The sequence below is a fragment of the Ceratotherium simum genome, chromosome 5 (genome assembly GCF_057802395.1).
Source record: "Ceratotherium simum simum isolate JZ-2026a chromosome 5, ASM5780239v1, whole genome shotgun sequence".
NCBI lineage: Eukaryota > Metazoa > Chordata > Mammalia > Perissodactyla > Rhinocerotidae > Ceratotherium > Ceratotherium simum.
In genome coordinates, this window is record NC_141904.1 from 1075784 (window position 1) to 1099187 (window position 23404).

At 40.9% G+C, this 23404-nt stretch overlaps 1 long non-coding RNA gene across 2 annotated transcripts in view; it reads right to left on the reverse strand.

Moving 5' to 3' along the window:
• Positions 1-22008, reverse strand: part of LOC147916945 (uncharacterized) — a 128942-nt gene extending 106934 nt beyond the window's left edge. For both annotated transcript variants that reach the window (XR_015552133.1, XR_015552132.1), the window contains exon 1: positions 21885-22008. This is a non-coding gene — a long non-coding RNA (uncharacterized LOC147916945). The remainder of the gene's footprint in view (positions 1-21884) is intronic.
• Between the last annotated feature and the right edge of the window lie 1396 nt (positions 22009-23404).

Below are 23404 nucleotides of genomic sequence, written 5' to 3' on the forward strand. Positions count from 1 at the left end.
ATTGTACGACTCCACTTCAGATTTAATAATTCACTAGAATAACTCACAGAACTCAGGAACACACTTTATTTTTACTGGATTACTATGAAGGATACAACTCAAGAACAGCCAGATGGAAAAGATGCAGAGGGTCAGATATGGGAAAGGGGCACAGGGTTTCCGTGCCCTCTCCAAGCGCCACCCTCCCAGCACCTCAAGTATTCACCAACCCAGAAACTCTCTGAACCCCACCTCTTGAGGATTTTGTAGAGGTTTCATCATGGAGGCATGATTGATTATTAACTCAATCTGTAGTCCTTTTCCCCTCCCCAGAGGGTGGGCGGGGGGCTGTGGCTGAAGGTTCCAGACTTTTTATCAAGTCTTGGTCTTTCTGGCAAACAGCTGCCATCCTGAAGCTCTGTAGAGGCTCACCAGGAGTCATCTCATTAGAACAAAAGACACTCCTATCACTCAGGAAATTCTAAGGGTTTTAGAAGCTCTGTGCCAGGAAGTGGGGACAAAGACCAAATATCTTTCTATGACACCAAAGATATAAAAGTTGAGTTTGGGGATCAACTTCCATTTCTAGGAAGATAAAGTAGACAAAACTTACCCTATTCCTCCTCTCAATTGAACTAAAAACTGGGCATTATACATAAAACACACTTAAAGAGACTCGTGACCATATGACCCACATGACCCAGCCATCCCATTCCTAGGTATTCACCTGGGGAATGAAAACATGTGCCCGACAGACTGCACACACATGTTCACAGCAGCACTGCTTGTAATAGCGAAAGCCGAAAACAACCCAAATGTCCGTTAATGTGTTAATGGTAAATAAACTGTGGTCTATCCATACAACGGAATACTACTCAGCAATAGAAGACAGTACAACGTGGATGAATCTCAAAATAATTTCGCTGAGTGAAAGAAGAAAAAATACTACACCCAGTGTGATTCCACTCATACAGAATTTTAGGAAATGTGAGCATAATGACAGAAAAAGACGACACACTGTTGCCTGTGGGTTGGGGATCGGGAAAGCATGGGAGAGCAAGTAGAAAGTGGCAGGAGGGGACCTGGATGATTTCAGAGTTTATCAGATTATATACTTTGACTATGTGCAGTTTATCATACATCAGAGTTCAAGAAAGCCATTAAAAATTAATTCTATACTTGAGTTCATCTGAAGAGGTAAACATTTTCCTGGCACTGAATTCTAGGAAAGACATTTTTTTGCATGGATCCTTATATGATGAATGGTGGACAAAAAAAAGTATACAGGGTTTTTATTTTTAACTTTATAAAAGATTTGTAAAATTTCTTCCAAGTGAGTATTTTTTACATCAGCATCTACAAAAGTCAAATGTATATGGTTTATTTTCACCATAAAACTTATCACTACCTGATAATTTATTGTTTACTTATATGGGCATTTGTTTATTGTTTGTCTCCAACAGCTTGTAAACAGACTAGGGACTTTGTCTTGTTCAACATTGTACCCCTGACTCACGAAAGTGCCTGGCACAGAGATGGTGCTCAACAAATGCTTGCTGAATAAACAAACAACAAAAAAAACTAGTTCTATACTTTTCCGTGTGTACATGCAAATTGTAGTGAAGGGTCTACACGCTTGCACATCAGAATGAGAAGCATGGTTATTACTGGGAAAGAGGCTGGAATTGGGGCTGGGAATCAAAGTGGAGGTTTTCACTATCAGTAGTATTTTAATCTGTACAGAGAGAACAAATTCATTTTCACAGGCTAAATTAAAGGTAAATATTAAAAAAATTACAAAATAATTTGATAGATTCTATTATCCTCTCTGTGTGAACCCAAATTAGGAATTGACTAACTCCATAATAGAGGCAGAGATGGGAGAAGAGAATGACGCTCAGAAAAAACTTCTCAGAAGAAATGCTACCTGGTCTGAATCTGAAAGAATAAGTAGGATTCTTTGAGGGGAGGAAATCTAGAGATAATAAGCATTATCAGAGGCTGCCTGAGGGTTCCACAGTGCAGAGCTAGGGGTGGCTGGAGCTCAAGGTGGGAGGGTTGAGGGCCCGCCAGCAGGAGCTTGCAAAGGACTGTTAGAACCCAGAGGCGGGGGGCAGCGTACCTGGGAGAGGGTGTGATGGGGCCAGGAATGCAGTTCCAGCCACTGAAGGGTTTTAAGCAGAAACAGGATGCAATAAAATTTGTGTTTTTACAAAAATCACTCTGGTGGTCCTGAAAAAGGAGACCATGATAATGGTGTGGGGGCAGACTTCCTTAGCCCAAGCATTGGAGTGTAGAGAAAGAGATGGACTTCAGAGGTCAATAAAGAAGGGCACGATGTCACTTGGGTGGTCTTATTGTAAAAACATGCATAATTGAATCAAGAGGAAACGTGAAATGGACCCAAAACGAGAGTGCTCTGTAAAACAACTGGCCAGTGCTCCTCAGTACTCATGAAAGACGAGGAAACACTGAAGAACTGTCCCAAATTCAAGGAGACTGTGGGACATGGAAACTGAATGCAAACACGCAATGCTGGATTGGGTCCCGGATCAGGAAAAGGACATTGGCAGGACAGTCAGCAGAATTTGGATAATGGCTGTAAGTTACACAATAGTACTGTGTCAATATTAATTCCTGGTTTTGATAATTGTTCTGTGGTATGTGAGATGCGAACACTGGCAAATCTGGGTGAAGGGTATACAGGAATATTTTGTACTGTTGTTGCAACATTTTAAAGTCTACAAATATTTCAAACTTAAAAGTTAAAAAAAATGCATAAGTGAGCTCACAAAAAAGTAAGAAAAGTCCCCAGGGGTCCAAGAAAAGCACGTCCCTGGAGAATTAGCCGTCACGGCCTGGGCTCAGATTTGCAGCACTCACCAGGTCAGAGAAGCGTAACTAGCAGGGGTTCTGATTTAGGACCAGTGACACTCCCAGAGCTCCAGGCAGAAACAAAAGCAAACTCTCTCCAGAGAGACGGCCCCCTATCCCAGGTGAAAGGATCGCCATCTACAAGGTTCTGCTGAACGTGAACTCATCCTCGTCCTCCAACAGAAACCTGACCACAGTGTCTCTGAAGCGATGTGATATGCTGAGCGGCTGTTCTTCCACTTAGGTTTCCTCTGTGGTCACCCCAAGTGAAAAAGTTGGTTTTGCTGATTTTACTTTCAATTCCAAATTTCACTCATTGTTCATTTTTCTCCCTGTTCAGACGTAATCTTGCCATACGTCCTTCTTTTCCGTACTATCATTTCCTCAAGTCTTAACATGGTCGGGCAGTAGAAGGCAGGGAGCATGGAAGACGTAGAAATACCGTCTTTCTTTAAAATCCAGGCTTACTCAATAAACTATCAACCAGGAAGGTATTTCAGCTCATATGGCAAAGGCTAAGCAGTTACACATTTCCAGAGGAAAAACAATCGGTAAATAGCTGATGGCAATTATTTTTTTAAAAGAACTTTTTTTGCAATTATGTCACAGAATTTTTACAGATTCGGTGTAGACTCCTGCATTTGCTTCATGCATACATAAGTAAAGTGGTAATGAACCAGATGTCTCAGGATCCGGAAGGACTGCAGAAATCTGAAAAATGTTCTCAGTCGTCGGAGGGGTAAACTGCTTTCCACATAGTGTAAGTCCAAACTGTATTGTATGTGTTCAGTTTCCTCAAATATCAGAAATCCCCATATGGAATTCTATTTACCAAAATACATTATTTCTTGACTCTGACAAATTGGCGTTCTTGTACAAAGATAATTTACTAACTGAAATTTTTCTTAAGGAAGGTGTGTGTAGACCCTCTGGGTGTCAGCTACTCTCAGGAGTAACAGAGCCTGAGAACAGTAGCCCTGGACGTCGCCTGAAGCAGGGAAGCTGTGCATCTGTCAGAACGGGAGGGCATGGGGCCCTCTGTGGTGGAGTCTTCCCTGCCCTGTGGGTGAGGGCTTTTCACCTCATGATTCTCAAGGTCGCTCCCAACAGACATTCCAGAGGATTCCAAAGGCAAGTTCAGGAAATTTCTGTCTCCTTTAGCAACTTCCCTGGAGAGAATGAATCTGTTTACAGAACGGCCAGCCACCTTAGCATATTGCAGAGGTGTGTGGGCTAGAAATCTGAGATTTAAAATCAATCCCGTGAACAGATCTTTTACTTTGTAGGACACACACACGCAAATTACGGAGATGTCGTCCATCAGTAAGACGTGACAGAGACTTCTATACCCCACACTACGTGAAAGGAAGATACCAGATAGTTAACGACTGAAGGACAGATGTCCAGGTCTCCTATAATGTAAATAAATATGTAAATAAGTGTATTTATTTAGCGAACATTTCCTCACACTGCTTGCTGGACACAGAGCTGGCACCTCGGGGGTCAGGGGTCGTAAGGCCTTGTCAGGGCTGTCAGGGACTCGTGGGTGATAATGTAAAGAGAACACCGTGAACCTTCACTTCAGAACAGCTGTGATTGATTCTTCTCTTGGCTTCTCTCCAGTTTCTGCGAGAAGGCAGTGAAGAATAATTATACTCTATGCTCTGTATCTTCGCTGCAGCTTAGGGCGAGATATGCTGTCACAAAGTGTGTTATTAAATGAAAAGCAGTCAGGATAACTTGTGCTTTGGATTTTAAGTCACAGGAAAGTGACAAACGGTGAGTGAGAACTTGTGCCATGACTCCCTGATGCCAAAAGCTGTTGGATTTGGTACCAAAAGAGAAAAATACCACTCAGCAGTCAGTTCCCTTCCAGGCTGGGAGGCTGGAAGTGGGGACACAACATCCAGCACTCATTGCTCATTCGGGGCTTCTCCTTTTGTACACCCACGTGTAGCTGGAGTCTCCTGTTCTCGATACACTGACCTCTGGAGCGCTTCTCCTGCGTTCCACAGACTGCCCAGACCCCAGGCCACAGTTCCAGCACCCCGTCCTCATGACTCCTGACCAAGCCCAGTCCACAACACCCCCCTTTCTAAGCTCCTCAGTGCTCGGTCCACCCCTGCCCCAGACTCCAGAGCGGTGGCCCCCGTGGCTCTCCAGTGAGTGACAGTAACCCCACGAGAGAGGGGGGTCACATCTTTGTGACTTCTTTGCACCCAGCACCGCCCTGAGAAAAAGTGGGTTCTCATGAATGCTAACTGAATTTAACTCTTCAACAGAGTTTCTAAATTATAAATAGTAGGGAGAAAAACCTTAAATCTTGTCAGAAAAACGGTTTCTTCAGATTATGCAATAACCCTACCAGCAAGGACCTCTGGTTCATTTTTTCTCCTAACCACCCTGCCCGCTGCCCGACAGTAGAAATTCAGTAAAAGTTTGTTTGTTGGCTCATGCACACACAATAAGTAATAAATGCTACTAAAGATGTGTGAAAGAGTGTGTATCTAAGATCATTCTATATTTTCAGTGTGAGGGTAGGCTCGGTTAGCACGGCTGAGCAAACCCGCACCTGAAGGATCACGGGTCAGCGCCTGCTGTCCAAAAGCAACGAGAACTCCGTTTATTTAGTGCATTGTTTTCTTGAAGGTCATCACGATATATACACATAATGGACAACAACGTACAGTATCAATGGGCCACGGTCTCTAGGATCACACTAGAGAAACTGAAATCTGCTCAAGAGACGGGTTTTTATGACACATGGTAAATGACTATTTCAGCACCCAATATTCTCAAAGTGCAAAAAGAAGGGATGGGGGTGAGGCTAAGCGGGACAAGGGAATTCTGGCTTCGTTGGAAGTCTCTCCTACTGATTCAGTTTCACCAGTGAAGAAGCAAGAGCTGTATCTACAGCTACCAGCAATTCAATCTTTGCTGACTTAAATTGAATCTGTTTTTATATTGTGACCTTGACGCTGTTAAGGGTCACAGAAGAGGAGCCAACGTCTCAGTAAGGCATTTTAATTTTGCATTTAAGTCTGTTCCACTTTCATGTTCATGTTCTTACAAAATCCATATTTAAGATGTTTTAAATACATTTGAATATATAAAATTAATATTTTATTTTTTGGCTTCTCTGAAAGAACTTACCTGTTCTCTAAAAGTTAGAGTATATACAACTTGTTCTTCCATCAGAACAATGAAAGAAAATGTAATGATTTATTTGACTTGATATGTTATTAGCCTGTTTTAAAACATAAGAAAATCTTTCTTTCAAACCTTTTATATCCAACACCTTTTCTCTTTCAGGGAAAATGTTGTTCTCCGTAAGGATGTCAGTGTAACACGAAACAATCTGAGGAGGCATAGCTCACTGACAGGCTAATATCTAAACGCTGGCCCTGTAGGAAGGGTTTTGCTTTTCCTGAAGTAATGTCTGCAGTGATGATTCTTGCTTGGACTGGTGCCTCCCAGATTGAATCCCTGCCCAGCTCCACCATGCAGGCTGCTCAGCCTGTCGAGTTCCCATCCTTTAATCCAGTATTAGGCAGAGGTGCTGTTTACACCTGACTCAGATCACGTCACTCCTCTGCTCAAACACGGGCAGCTTCCCACCTCACTCGGAATAAAGGCCAACATCCCTACAATGCCCTACAAGACCATGGGGTGCTGTGGCCCACGACCCCTTTCTGACCCATCTCCCACCTCTCTCCTCCTTGCCTGCTCCCATCCAGGATCTCGTTCCTTGAAAGCACCTGTCCCACTCTCATCTCGGGCCTTTCACTTACCACACTTCTGCCATGAATGCTCTTTGCCCAGATGTCTGCCAAGTCCCCTCATTTCCTTCAAGCTCCTGCTCAAATGCCCTCTTCCTGTGGAGGGCTTCCCTGGCTGCCATATGAACCAGCAACACCCAACAATCTCCCCCCCCGCCCCACTTTACTTGTCTCCATAGCACTCATTGCTGAGTGGTCCCGCAATCTATTTCCCTGTCTACTCTTTATCATCTTCCTCCCCCATAAGAACATAGCTCCCCAGATCAAGGACTTTGTCTGGTTTGCTCACTGCTGTGCCTTCAGTAGCTGTAGGGGTGCCTGGACATAGTTGGAACTCGGTAAATATTTGTGGGATGAATGAATTCATTGTTGTAAATAGAAGCACTTACGAAACCACAACACACAGACTTGCATGACATTTCTGTCCGAAATCCATTCCCTACAAACTACATCTACATTAAGTATAACCCACTTATCTGTCATTAAAGAATTAACCACTGTAACACAATAAAAGAGTACAAATGGAGGCCAACTTGTCATATGTCCAAATATATGGGTTATTAAACAAGCTAAAAGTGTTCATATGGATATGCCTTCCTACCTTGACAAACATGCTTCACAATGGCAAAATCTTCAGGCCGTAGTTTTAGGAAATTATTTTGAAATAATTGTTTGAAAATACAGTTCTTTGTCTTCTTGGGTTTTTTTTTTGGTGCGTGTGTCTGCATTTGTGTGTGTTACTGTGTGATTTGTTCGTTTTTGCCAAGACCTGACAGTCTTCCTCAAAATGAAAGACTGAGGTGTGGACTTCTTGAGGATGTTTTGATAATCTCATCCACAAAAGCAGCAGCACAGTTGGTCCTAACAGAGCTAAATTTTGAGGACCTTTTCACGGTGGCCCACAGCCTTAGCTGCTGCTCACTGTGCAAGGAGAGTCCTTCAGACTTGAAACTGAGCTAGGAACTGACACCTAAAATACTTTCAGTGCAATCCAGCAGCTTTCCTGCTCTTCTGCCAAAATAAAAACTGAAAAATGGTTGATAGAAACCAATATGTAAGTGAAAAAGAATGGGAGAGGTTTTAATTCATGTGAGAGAGAATTATTACTTCCTTTGGGAAATAAAAAAATGTAGACAAAGTGACCTAACCCCAAAGGACCAGATAATCCAGACGCAAAACCAAGACTTAAACGGATGAATAATTCACCCAACAATATAATTCCAGGAGAACTTATAAATAAGGCGTAACAGTGTGGTGCAAGTTGTATTTACAGATCTTGAGGTAAACGTAAAAAGTAGAACTCACAGTATCAGCTTTAACAAGGAAGACAATAATAATAAATAGAAGTAATTTTATATCATTTATTTTGTGCCAGGCATTGTTCCAAGTGTTTCTCATATATGAAGTCATTTAACGCTACAAAACATCACAGGAGAAAGGCTCTGTCATCGTCCTCAACTTAAAGATGAGGAAAACGAGCCACTCACAGTTCTAGTCCCTGCCCACGGTGGTGGGGCTGGGGTCTGAATCCAGGCTGAGTGGCTCTGGAGTTCACGCTCCTGACTACTGCCGTCCATACTGACCTGGGTGATATAAACGTAATTAACAGAATAATAGTCCCTCAGTTATATAAAGTGACTTGTGGTGCCCAAAATGTCAGTCTACGTTCATCACCCCATTGCAGTCTCAAGACACTCTGTGCGCTACACGTGACCATGTTATTCCTACGTTACGTGTAAGAATTTTTAAAGGCTTTGCTTTTTAGATAAGCAGGCAAGAAAAAATATTCCACATGTGAGGAAAAATAAAGGCTGTACGGGGTTAGTAAGATAATGGGGTCTCCGCTCCTAAGCCCCTAAGGGCATCACTGGTCAGAGCTCATACCCGGCTCCCAGCCTCAAGCATAATTTTCAGAGCTGCTCATTATAAACTCTCGACTAGAAAGCACTTTCCAAAAAGTGTCCCACGCAGGTGCACATACTTCTCTAATTTCGCGAGGGCACTGTCCCGTGACTAGAACCATTCTCCTTGTTAAACAAATATTTAAATCCTCAGTCTGAAGGAGGATTACTCAAAGCAGTGTGTGTAGTTTATCCTTTCAACCAAAATGGACTCACCTGAGTACAGGGAATGTCTTCCCCCAAATAAATTCAATTTTCTGTCTTAGATTAGCCGGGTCGATTGAAGCTTTAATATGAGAATTTTCAAATTGCAACAGTGCTAAGTGTCATTATTCAAAAGCAATGATTAACATTGATTCTGTGCTTCCTCTCTGTCGGGCTCTGTGCTGAGCACTTGAAGTGCATAATCTCATTCAACCCTCAGATGGTGTGAGACGAGAGACAAGAGCTGTCCTCATTTCACAGATAAAGAAACTGGGTCTCAGAGAAGTTCAGTAATTTCCCCGAGGCCACACTCTTAGTACATATCATGGGCGCTAAGACCTAAATCTCTCTGCCTAATACCCCACGCTGCCCTGTTATCTATTAGAAAACTATTTGAGCTTGTTTGCTGGGAGCAAATTGGAAAGAATAACTATAGAAGTTACAAATTCACAGAATTAAAAAAAACCAACAGTGAGTTCTTCTTGTAGTAACAGAGAGGAAAGGGGGACTCTGTGGTGAGTCACTTCTGCTCCTTATGAGCTATCTTGAGTTAAACCATGTGAAATGGCCATTTTCTAGGTCACAAATAAACACTGGTAACTACACGTAGTTCAGCATTCATAGGAGTAGGGGCACCTGAGCTATAGACTGAACGTTAAATTCAGCTGGGATTAGAAACCTGTATTGAAACGGCTAGCCCAAGACTCCAGAGCCAAGAAAGTATTTCTGGCAGACTTGCGCTGCCTTTGGCCTCAATATTCATTGCCCTTCTTTACGAAGCAGCAAACGAAATTTTCCTTGGAAGACCTGTTCTCCTTACGTTGGATACAGTTTGGTGGGACAGTCCGTCGAGATGCTTTGCTCTCTTCCCAGGCCAAGGGTGGTACATGACTGGAGCCAGACCGTTCACACATTTCGAAGCGCTTGAGTTGATTCCTGCCCTGCCCCTCCGAAAAAGACAGTCTACGTGTGTCTGCTGTGGTTACTGGCGCCTGTCCTTTGAAGCTTGGCTCTTAACCTCCCCTTCCATTGTTTACACTCTCTTGTAATCAGAATAATATTTTTTTCTGATTAATTATAATCAGTTTAATTCTAGTTAATTCTGTTTAATTCCATTAGATTCTATTAAATCAGTTTAGTTCTAGTTAATTCTGATTAACTAAAATCAATTTCTTGCAACCAAAGAATCTTAACAGATCATTCATCTTAGCAAGACAAAGCTTGTGGACTAAGGCTAAAGGATGAGACTTAGGGTTTTGGTGAGGATGAAAATCAGGGTAAGAAAGAAGAAGTGAGTAGAGGAGGTAATGGGGAATTTTTGATACAAGCAGTGTTGAGATCATTTGGAATAGGCTAGTGGAAGACTTTGTAGGTAGATGTTAATTATTATCCATGCTCTAGTCTTTTTGTTGGGTGATGGACTCTTGGGTGCTTATTTTATAATACATAAATAAATCAGGATCTCACATGGGCTAATGATGCAAATGTGTTATGAAACAAGAATTATGATTACCCTAATTTTGTGCACTTCAGGTAAAAAATATTTTTTGGAGAGATATAAATTTTAAAGAAAATTTTAAATTAGGAAGCCACTGAAAATACAAATACAATTTGCTGTTCAACTAACCCCCCAAGGACTTCTTTTAGACAAATAATTACAGCAGCTAAAGGAGAAAAACTTAAAAGGAGTTTTCTCCAAAGGCTGTTTGATAGCATTCTAATTCCTAAAATAATTTAGCAGTGGAAACTTGAAAATAAATACTGAATTGAATTAGATTAGATTCATTGCATTCCTTCTGGTCTTTCTCTGCTTCTAGGGCATGATCCCTTATTTCAATAATGAAATGCATTTTAGCAATCATTTCAATAGGGTCATCACCAAAAATCTCATGTTCTTTACTTTATTTAATTAGTTTAAACATGGTGTTAGCCTGACGGAAGCCTAACTTGCTATTTTAGAGGAAAAAAAAAAAGGTGATATGCAAATAATGTTTCTGATGGAAGGAACAGTGAGGAGTGGGTGACCACTAACTGAAGAGACTGCAAGTCCTGAGCAGTGTGAGCAGTGACAAGGCAGCCAAGGGTAGAGGTTGTCAGAGGCCGACACTGCTGAGCATAGATCATAATTCCAATCAAGGTCTTGACTAAAATTCTAAGGAAAAATGCCTTTTAAAAATATCATATTGTATCAACTTTAAAAACTTGCACTGTCTAGCAAATATACAGGTGTAATAGTCGCAGAATGTCTGGATCATAAGTAGTATGAATCGTCAGTAGAAGAAAAGAATGTATAAGGACTCCAAATCTCAATATGTTTTTGTACGTATTTGTACATATTTCTATATGATTACTTACAGACCAATTAAATGTAAGCTGTATGTCAAAGACTTAGAGTATACATCAAACTTTAGAGTTGAAAAGGATTCCTGTGCCCTTTTAGTCTGACTCTCTCATCTCCTTTTTTTAAGACAGCAACGTATGTGCAAACTCTCTGCGGACTCTATGGTTTTGCTATTATTTTAAAAGACGAGAATTCTGAGGTCCAGAGGAGTTAAGTAACTCGCTATGTCACACAGCTAGTTAGTGGCCAGTCTCACAGTGGAACTGAGATCTCCTAACTAATAGTCTGATACTCTTCTAAGTATTTATTAAATACTAACTGTATACAAAGTGGTGCAGATATAGTAAGGGAGACAAGATCCCCAGAAAAAGACAGTAAGCAAGCAAACAACAATAACAAAAATCAGCAATTTAAATAATAACAAATGTTATTAAAATGTTAAAATTGAGGAAATGGTAGAGAGTAGCCTAGCAGAAATGGGGGTATTGAACAGGGTATTCAGGGAAGGGATCTCTGAGAATTCAGGGCTGGGATACGAATCTTGAGGAGCAGTCAGCTGCAATAATCCGTGTTGTGAAGACGCCAAAGGCAAAGCCAGGATCTCTTTCCACTGTGAAACAAGGTGTAAGATAACATCCTAGAAGGACCTTATTTTAACCCCTGTTTCATCCTAAAAGTCAAGTTCTTTCCATTGTTTACATTGTTTACATGTAGCGTAGTTTCTCACGAAATCTCCCCAAAAGGGAGAGATCACATGTATATTTAACATATATGTACAGAATATCACAGTTTTGTAAAATGCTTTCAAACACATTATTTTTGGGTGATGTTTTCAATAATCCTATACAGTAGGCACAGTAGTTATTATCAGAATAAATCCATGACTGAATGAAATGAACATCAGCTTTGAAATTAGGGTTCAAAATCTGGTCCTACAACTTATCAACTTTAATCCTTGGGCATATAACTTAAACTCTCTGAAGCTAAGTTTCTTCATTAGTCAAATGAAGATAAGTGTACCTTTTTTATAGGTTGTCATAAAAGTAACACAAAGACATTCTTCAAAATGGTAGCTGGCTTCTACAAGGTACTTAAGAATTTCAAATAACAGTTCTCAATAAATGCAATTTTCAGTTAAGGAATGAATGTTGGAGCCCTCAAAACCTTCAGTAGTATATTAAAGTCATAGCAGAAATGTGTTATAAATTTAAATGTTTGGCATTTAGAATCTTTGTTGTTCTTCTTCTTCTCCTAACCATTGCCCAATTCTACGTGAACTAAAGAGTCTTGTGCTGTTAAAATACGGTCCTGTCAATGACCTCGATTACTTCTAAACACCTGTTAGTTATGATCTGGGCTTGGCTTTTGTTGGAGTTGGTGGTGACAGTATTGGCAGTAGTTTTTTCATTTACTTTGGAGGTTAGTTTATTTTTTGTTTTGTTTTTCTTTGCTGTACTTTGGGTTGTCTGAAGGACATTTAGACATACAGGAAGATGGGAAAAGTGTGACATTAATGAAGCAGTGGTGCCGGTTGTTTGGATTTTGTGCTAATTTATTCTTAGTTTAGAAGATTCGTTCTTTATGAAGCTAGGGAAGGCTCACACTTTATAAGCAAATTGGAATACTTGAGTGTTCTCGCCCCATATTTTCATTTAAGCTTTTTCATGTTCATCCGAATAGTCCAACCAGCTTTCGCATCACACTGATGGCTGAGGGAAGACAATTGTTCTGTTTTTAAGATCTAGTCAGAGCTTTGAATACCTTCAACCCAGAAATATCCCAGTAGCTCCTTGAAAACTTCCCTCAAGTGAACTCGGATTTATGCAAGAATAATTCCAGAGAGACAAAAGAAATAGAGTTTTCAAGGATATAACCACATAAAAACAGCATATTTTGCCACACTTATCAGACACCAAGGTTTATGCTCTTTATCTGACAATTACACCAGAGAGTAGCTATTATCTGTCCTTGGTCTCTGCATCAAAAGGTCGATGTTGATCCTCTGGAGGCCAAAACAGATGTAGAAGTGGAGACGATCAAGACGAAGCTCTAATATTATGGAGCATCGTGCAGAGGTTTCTAATGTGATATCATATCCATGCTACGAAGAGGAAACTGAGATTCAGAAAAGAGAAGTTCTTTATCCAAGACCAGAGTCAAGATGTGATCCCAGTCTCTCCAGTGTGGGTCTCTCTACACATAGGGTCTCTCTAATTTAGAGCATCTTAAGGATTTCATAGCAATGTTGCATACATTACCTCACCTCCAACCTTGATTTAATTCATTTAATTAGCAATGATGGAAACAGGAGGCCAAATGCTAAACAGTCATTTCAGCCAAACCCTCCCATACTCACCATTGTCAGTTTACACTGCAATTACTCTTCAGTCTCATAATTTCAGAACACAAACTGATTTGTTAGGCAAAAAAAAGGAGTTGGGAAGGATTTATAAGCACTGATTAATTTTTCAAATACATAGCTGTAAAAGGCAAATTTCTCTCCTGCTTCCCTATTATGCCAGCTGACGCTTACCATGTCACACACGTCAGACACTGGTTGGGGAAACTTGGAAAGAGGAAGAGAAAGAACAGCCTCTCACTTTAAAGCATCTCCGAGAACTGGAAATTAAAATGAACATAAGATAATGGGGGGTGGAGGGAAGCTCACACTCTCTTCATTTCAAACCAGGAGCTCATCAAAGACGCCAATTCAAACCTCCCACCTGCTCAGCAATTTGAGAAGAAAGACCCACTTACTAACATGCTCTTTTGGTTAATTATAACATCTTTGATGACAAGTGAGCATCTGTTTACTTGTTTTCATTCAGTAATCTTGTGTTTGCATCATTTTCCACATAATAAGCCCACCACTCAAAATAAGTTTGATGTGTATTTTTAATAAAGCTAAACAGGCAGCAGGCAGTGTGGAAGGCTCCGCTGCAGAGTACATTAGCAGTCAGGTAATTCCTCCAGGGGAGAGTGGGAGGGGACCTGGGTCGTTTAAGATTCCAAATAGATCTTTATTATCATCACATCTTTTTCTTAACAAAGTTAACGTTTTTAAGTGCTACTGAGAGAGAGCTAGGCCCTCTTGAAAAAGAATGTTGATTCCACGGTAGTGAGCACAGGATCATAGGTCCACGGCCAGAAATAAACTATATTTCCACCCAACTGCTTGGCAAATACATGTCATTACACGTAAAGGGGAATTGCCCAGAGTGGAAAGAGTTCCAGGTCAGCCCTCACACCGCAGCCACGCAGAACTCAACTCAAGACCCCCACCCCAGACTTCTCAGTGGAGGTGGCTCGCTGACTTGGAGAAGCTTCTAGGACTATGAATACTTGTGGCTTCATTAAGTCTGCAGACTTTCAGAAATCACTTAACGTCACAGGCTTTGCCACTAGTCCGTTGTTTCATTTTGCTTCTTTAAGGTCACAGAAAAGTTGCAATGAAATAATGGCACTCCAGTTGCCTCAAACAATTAACGTGCCTCTAGGATGTCTTTCCAACAGAACATAGGTTAGCCGTTAGTGAGACGGAAGGGTGCCTTCCATCAAGAACCAAAGATGCCTAGAATGTCAGAGGTTTATGAAGCTGGAGACTACATCCGTGCAACATTCCATCTTATATCTCTATATGATTTCTTTCAATATTATTTTAATTGTTCTTTAATGCAGAGCAATTAGCTGAGAAGGCTAGTCCAAAATTAGTTCAAGTCTAAAGAATTCACCAATTTAAAGGGAACGCAATTTTATTACTGTAGTAACACATAATTACACAAATAAATAACTGTCAAAAATCCTAGGCAGGGGTTTTCAGCTAGAAATCAGCTTTTCCTTTATTGTCTACGTGAGTTCAGTAAAATCTGGTAGAAAATAGTTTCCTCAAAGAGACTGTTCCTTCTTTTCTCTCATTCCAACTCAAAAGTTAGTTACAAAAGAACCACAATTTTTTAAGGAAAATGTAAAGACATATCTCAAATGAATCCAAGAAGAATTATCACAAATTCTGGATTAGTAACAACTAAGACTTTGCTATAATAAAAACAAGACTCTGTCATCCCTTCTTCATCTATTGAACATTTATTACATGCAAGGCCCTTCTGTAAACGTATTCAATACGTTAGCGAATAAACTAATCTGTGCCTGAGGGAGAGAGGTAAACAGTAAGAACGTGGGATGGTGCTAGCACAAATAAGAAAAATAAGGACAGGCAGCAGGGACTGGGGGTGTTTCACGTGCAAGCTGTAATTTCAGGTGGTCGAGCCAGGGAAGGCCCCACGGAAAAGCTAACACATGGAGGAGACTTGAAGGAAACAAGGAGGGAACAGGGCAGGGTCCACAGCTTTCCAGCAGGGGGAACGAAGTGCAAGGTCCCCAAAGAGTAAACACGCTGGTCGGTTTGAAAAGCATCCAAGGACTAATGTGGCTACTGCAGATTCAGCGAAGGGGAGCACAGAAAGTCATGAGGACAGGAGGCCGTTCGGGGCGGGGTGGGGGACACTCTCAGGAAGGGCTTGGGAGGGCTGGGTTCAACCTTAGTGAAACGGGAGCCACTGGAGGGCTGTGAGCCAAGGAGGGACACACTCCAACACGCTTTGAAAGCATCGCTGGCTGCTGTGTTGAGGACAGATTTCAGGAAGGCAGGGAGAGAAGCAGAGTGACCAGCTACGGCAATTGTTCCCATCGCGGTAGGAGGTGATGGCGGCTTGAGCCAGAGAAGACGTAGAAGCACAGGCTTCCGCAACACCCACTGCAGCCCCTGGACATCAACACTTTGTTCCCCCATGTGACAGGAGTTATTGTGCTGTATTATCCTATGTCTTCGTGTGATGTTCTCCCTCAACAGACTGAGCGCCTCAAAGACAGGGACCGTGTGGCACGTAGTACTCTCAGAGCTCAGCACTCTGCCAAGCATGTGAAGGTACCCCATAAACCTCTGTTGAACAAACAAGTTAAAATTCATCCCAATGAACAATGTTTGTACTTTTCCTTTTAGAATAAATTTGATATGTAATTGAGAGGTAAAAGAGATAAGAGAGGGTTGAATATTAATGTCAGCTGGAATTACTAAGCTATGAGATAGCAAAAAAGGATGTATTTTGTGCATTATCCCACTGTGAAATAATTCATATTTAATGGTGATCTGTGACTCTTCAATAGTATCACATCTTTTCTGCAAAAGTATAAGGAATTTAACATTCTTTAAATTTGGCTACTGAAGAAAGAATGCCAAGCTCTTTGAAATCCTAATTGGTAAGAAAGATGACAATGTTTCAGAAGTAACATTAGGAGAGAAACAGTTCTTTGGAAAAAACCACAGATCAGACAGGATGGAGTTACATTACCTTGTAAAATTACATATAATGTATATGATATAACATATAACTGTAGGATTACAGTAGCGCTCATGGGTGCCTCCAAGCCCAGGAGAAGCTATATCAGCATTGGATTGCTGGCTGTCGTTTGAAAAGCGTTTCATGGGTCACAAAGAGTATAAAAAATGCCAAAACCTCCCTTCAAAAACGACTAAAAGGATGAATTGTAACATAATGGCTTTTAATCCTTATTTATGTCTTTAACAGGAATATAGAAAAGAACATTGATTTATCTTTTAGAATAATTTTTTTCTCATCATAAAACTAATATACATTCCCTACAAAAATGGAAAAGAGATATGTTTTAAAAATCACATAATTTTTTGTCAATAAAACGTTTTTTCTATTAACATGTTGCTATATTTCTAATCGTTTTTTAGTGTAAAAATTTGCATATTTATTTTACAGAATTGAAATCACACTGTATATAATCTCGTAGCGTGTACTTTTTACCTACGATTATATCTGACCATTTTCCATGTCAGTAAATATTTTTGAAGACATTTTACTGCTTTTGTGCTACCATTTTTCTGTTTTTGGTCCATTGGTTATATCCTGAGTACCTCCTACGTGCCAGATGCGTTTGCACCAGTGGCAGACCATGGAGTGCCCGCTCTCGTAGGGAGCTCACATCCAGCACACAGCATGGCCACAGCTCCGTAAGTGTTCTAGGTCGCTGTGGAAACATGGAGACCACCCATGTTTCCTCGCCCAAGGAAATCAGGCTGCGCTTCAGCTGACACCTGCAGGATAAGGAGCAGACAGTGTGTGTCCAGGGATTTGTGGATTGTATTCCAGGCAAAGGAAAATGTGTGTACAAAAGCTGTAGTCAAGAAAAACCATGTCTCATTCAAGGTATTGCTGTGGCAAGAGGAAGACTACAGAGGTAGGAAAGGTTTTCCTGGGAAACCTTAGGAAAGAGGTTGAGGTTCCCATGATATTTCCATTGTCCACACCCATCAGAGGGCCTAATAAACAGGTCTTGTGTCCCAGAGAGGTCACTGAGCCAGAGGTATGGATTTGGGAGTCTTTGGTGTGTGTATGGTGAGTATTCTATTCACCAACCTAAAATTACCTGATTATTACAGGAATGCAAAAATGTGTTATGTATATTGTTTGTGAAATATAATAGCATGATGTTTTCAATAGTAAGTGCAAATGTGTAATTTGAGTAATGAATATTTGCTATTTGAATATTATAATAATTATTTGTGGTGGTTGTTACAGCTACAAGCTGGCCTACACTAAAGAGCCTAATTTTTCTCAGATTATCAAAACTGAGTGAAAATTGAGAAAATTAAAAATTTAATAAACATTGAAAGTTTTTTCTTTTCAGGAGGATATTCTTTCTAGATTTCAGCTGCAGATAATAAATACAAATAAATAAATAAAGCTTATAACATATTAGAAGATGGTGAGTGCTACAGAAAAGCGCAGAGGGAGACTGGGCGTGTGGGGTAGGGGAGGAGGGGTGGAAATTGGGAATAGGGTGGTCGGGGAAGGCCTCAGTGGGAAGGTTTTCTAGCCCAGGATTCACGCAGGGGAGAGAGCGAGCCTGCAGATATCGGGGTCAGAGGTTTCCAGACCGAAGAAAGAGCAAGGAAAGCCGCGAGGCTGGAGCAGAGCGAGCAGAGCAGGGGACGCAGCAGGAGATGGACTCAGGTAGTGAGGCGCTGGGGGGTGGGGTGCGGCCTCAGTCCACTCCAGGGACTTTGGGTTTTACTCCGAGGAAAATGGGGAAACCTTCGAGAGCTTTGAACCAGGAGTAACACATCTGATGTAGAATGTGTCGTGTAGAGAAGAGGCGTGGGGAAGAAGGGCAGAATCAAGAGGTCCAGTGGGGAATAACCACGTCAAGAGATGACACCATCTAGCCCACGATGGAGGTGATGGAGCTCGTCCTTTACTCTATGAAAAGGCACACGTGAAACAAAAATACTCCATTTACTAACATGATTACTATAGATAACGTTAATACAGTTAATTCTTGTTATTTGTGGTTAGTTATATTTTATAAAGTCTCCATGAGCACTGGCGAATACTGAATTAGCGAGTACTGGATTAGTGAGTACTGGATTAGAGAGTACTGAATTAGTGAGTACTGAAGCATTGCTCCTGGGGGAATTACAGGGTTAGGTTCCCGAGCCTCTGGTCACAATATTTTCATCAAATGATCAATACATAAGCTTGTTTTATGTGCGTTTCTGTTTACAGACACCTTATTTCATATTATCATTGATTATTAGCACTGAACTCATGGCCAAGAGCACTAGAACTCACGCCTGAACGCAGCTTAACTAACGTGAATTTTCTCCAGAAGGCACATCACAGTCTTCTTGTGCTTAGGAACCTACACAGCCCCTCAGCACTCTGTTTGGGGGCCATTAAAACGGAGAAATCACCAACAAAAAGCAAAAAAAAAAAAAAAAATCACAAAACAGGACACTAAATAGACTGTGAAAAGCACACTCCCTCGCAGGATGAGAGCTGAAACGGAAAGGCAGAGCATCGCCTTGTTCAGCCTTAGCTGGGAACAGGTACCCTGAGCGACTCAACTTTTCTGCTGCTCTGCGCATGCCCACAAGTGACCACGCCTGCGAGTATTCCTGCTGCGGTGCGACCAGACATCAGTGCTTAGGTGAGTTAGCAAATACGGACTCGGATAATGAGGCTCAACCGTAGTTCTTTAAATGTACTTCTAGTTTGTACCGTGTTTGGGAAATATCTTAGAGAGGAAAGCTGTGATAAAACAATAGGAATCTATTATTCTAAATGGATTTTTCACATATATATTCATATGTAATATTCATTATATACTTAAAATATTTATTGTAAAAAGTATTATCTCTCTCAGGAATAACAGTCAAATTACTACATAAAAAGAAAATACGACTTAACTCCCTACCCACTCGCCAAGATCACTTTTTTCCTGTTTCTTGTTCCTCCTGGGATCTTTATATTTCCGTGGAGGTATTAAAAGTAAAATGAAAAAACAATCAATTGGATGTATAGTTTAAAAACTTCAGTCTTCCACTTCTGGTAAATAATTTGCTTTGGTGTTTCTGCTAAGAAGACCCTTTGGAAAGTTGGACTACTGTGAGAGGAAAGATGGGTGGGACTTGGTGTTCAGAATGCACTTGTGGTCAGTAGCTTCACGTCCATTAAATCGAGGCTTCAATTGCCTTCAAATTAAAAACTATAAAAGCTCATTCTCAAAACTTTGTGTCAAGTAAGATAACAACTTCAATTTTGAAGACGAGAAGACTTCTCACTTTCTTAGAAAGAGGAAAGGTATAATTCTGTCCATCCACTGGTCTCTCTCAGACTAAACCCCACCGCCTTTCCTCCAGAGCTGCCTCTTCCACACGCTGTTCTGATGGTAGCACAGCACACGGATGCCTCTGCTGTCCCGTCTCCACTGCCCTGTGGACAACTCAGGACTGTTCACCAGTTATCCATTCAGGCTAATCTTACCCTGCGATGTCTGTACACCGCTGCAGAGGAGACATCACATTCACAGTCTCCTATCCTCTACAGCAGGGCTTCCTGACCTCCGCACTACTGACATTTTGGCTGGATAATTCTTTGTGGGGGCGTTAGGGGGGCTGTCCTGTGCATTGTAGGAAGTGTAGCAGAATCCCCGGCCTCTACCTATTAGGTGCCCGTAGCAAATGTCCCCACCCCACATCGCTCCAAGTTGTAACAACCAAAAGTATCTCTAGACGTTGTGCAAGGTCCCTTGGCAGACAAAATCACCCCTGATTAATAACCATTGCTCTATGTCATATCCTATAATCTGGAGGACAGTAAACATTTTTTTAGACAATTCAGTCAATAATCAGTACACATTATTCAGATATCCAGAACCCTAATATCACAGATTCGGATATCCAGAATCCTACCATAACACACTGGAAGGCTGCTCGCCCTTCTCTGTCCATGCTCATAAAGGAACAAATGTTCTATCTGCTAGAACAGAACAATCAATACAAAAGTGATTCAAATAAATAATTCCCTAGGTAATAATTCCTAATGCTTTTATAATAGAAGAATTTCCAAACCATTCCATGTTAGCTATCAGGAAGTAAAACAAAGGCTGGTGTCGGCATATTTGTACTGTGGTTCTTCTTTACATGCGTGGTATCATATAAACATCTTCGTTTTTCAGTCCTTGACACTCAAATTGTGGTCTGGGGACCAGAAGCATTAACATCAGCCAGGAGCCTGTGAGAAACACGGAATCTCAGGTTCCACCCTGACCACTGAATCAGAATCTTCATTTTAACAAGACCCCCGCTGATTTGTACACACAGCAAAGATTGAGACAGACTGGGTTAAATGAATCTTCTCTCCTGCTACACACTCTAAATTTAGCAGAATAAAATTATCTTCTTCTGTCCAGATAGATAGGAATCTTTCACATTTTTATGCTAACAATCCTTTTATTTTTAATTTTTTATCTATTTATTTGAAAATTACAGAACAGAGAGATAGCCAGTAGAATGACAGTGTTTTGTTACAAGCACTTTGAGCATCAGCTGAGTCATATAAGACATTTACCTGCCTGTTAATGACAAAATTGATGACTTCAGGAGGTATATCATTAGTATCTCAATTAAAGTGTCTCTATGTAGATAAACCTGTTTCAGGGACTTCTTGACCCCTGTTCTTTCGCATTTATAATTTTTTCAATATAATCATGTTCTGCTCCCAGATATACTTCTACGATGATTTTGTACAGTGGTGATTTTTAAAAACATATATTTTAGACTGTAAAAATAGGTATGTTAGTGGTTTCTGTTGCTAAACCATTTTTATATTATGCTTAATGAGTTTTAGTTTCAACAAATAAACTTTCAAATACAAACTTATTCTAAACAAAAGTAACTTTTACTTGCATAATCTCTTCCCTTCCCTCCTGATATTTTTACTCTCAATTTAGCAATGATGAGTTCAATAAACATGGTGTTTAAAGTTAAAGGAAAAGGAAGAACAATGAGAATATATTTTCTCCTGTTTTCATATCATGCTTACTGCCCACATTTAAAAACACACAGTGACTTTCCACAGAACAGAAAAGTCAGTGACAGAGTTAAATGCAGCCTAAAGTAACGGCCATTTCTTCCTTCCCACTGAAATCAACAAAGGACGGCTTTGCCCAAGTCTTCACGCCAGCTGAGGAATACATGAGAGGGAAGCAGGTTTGAAAGGCGACATTCTCAGAGTCCTTTCCACTCTCATTTTTGGAACCAAACATCCAGATGATGAAGAACCAGACAGCCAAAGCCCTACAGAGTTGGGAAACGTAACCACCCTGTTTCTCACACCCCGGCCGCACCCCACTGCAGCCCTCAACTTAGAGGCAGTGGGTGCATCGGAAGGAGGGGCAGGTCCCCAGAGATAGAACTGTAAGTGCGGAGCGCCTTACCTGTCCTTTCATCAGCCAATGCCACAAACCCGAGCGCTCCTTCCATTACCTAGGTCTCCATCGACGTGGACATTGCACATTCCACAAAGTGTGGGAAAAGCTCAACTCCTAAAGCAGGAGGAGAAAGAGGAGACACTGAATGAGAGAGAGAGAAAATGGTTCTTTATTTTCTTCCCAGAGAATCTACATCTGCACAGTAGGAACACCCAGGGAGGATCCTGTGAATAAACACAAGTGAGTTTAGCATTTGTGTGATGGAGACATTTACACTTCTTTTGAGTGATGGATGCAGCAAACACTGCTTCCCATGCCAGGCGGCTGGAGCTTCTCCTCTGCAGATTCACACGGGCTCAACAACCCGTCCCCACTCCATCTCACAGTCCGATCTGACCCTTATGGCTCTGCTTCTTCTGTCATCTCTTCTCCAGTGTCTGGCTCCCTTTGTTTTGCAGTTCTACCTTTCACCAAGCTGAACTCTTCTTGAACATTATTGGGCTTTTCTTCAATTATCTACGTGACTGTGAACTTATGCATATTTTTAGAGCACATTTAACAAACTGAGCCTTGGCTGACTTAATACCTAAAGCACATAGTAAAAGATTATGTGTGCTTCCCAGGGATTTTGTGTGTGTCTCTGAAGTCTTCTGGTAATATGTTTTTCATGGAATGGAAAGATTTTAAAAAATATTTCAGAAAAAAAAGAAGGAAAGAAAAGAAATAAGATCGAGAGAGATGATATAAAAGAGACAAACCCATGACTAGGCATGATATAGCTGTGCCGCCCAGAGCACTCTGGCTATAGAAAGTGTCTGTGGTAGTTATTCTTCTTTGAATCCGTGTTTCTGGTGAGCTGGGCTCCCATTTAGTTATAGTAATAGGTGAGAACCAACTAGACAGGCTTTAGTTTTCTGTCCTCACATTTGGAACCCACCAGTGAGTTTTCAACTCTTCTCAATTAAATATCTATCCCCCCATCAAAGCAAATATTAACTTCATATAGGCTAGCATTTGCATTTCATTTTTTTCTACTTGATATATTAATGTAGATGCCTATAAAGACACAATGAGTTTTGTCAACTCTTGGAAAATTGCCTTTGGCTCCAAAGTATTGGGCCCCTAAGTGGCACGGGCTGTACAATGCTTGTACTCTCCAAATATTCTGAGATTGAGGGGAATTTTGAAACTGTGATGGGAGTGAAGAAGGGGCATCTATTCCCACTCTGTCCCTAGAATGACAGTGGCACCACAGGTCTGTTTTCTCACCTGTAAATTGAGATAGCGGAACTAGGTGATCTCTATGGTTCATTCATTCGATCCTAATGTGTATGCTTTTCAGATGCCACTTAAACTGAGTAAACACAAAATGTAATAAAAAAAGTTAAATTCATAGAAAGGATATTTATTCAACATATCTAATTTGTGAGATCTTCATTAAATAGTCTATTAGTACCTCTTTTATTAAAGAATTTGTATTACATTTAAGGTTTCCAAATTTAGCAAATAAAAATACAGGACACAGT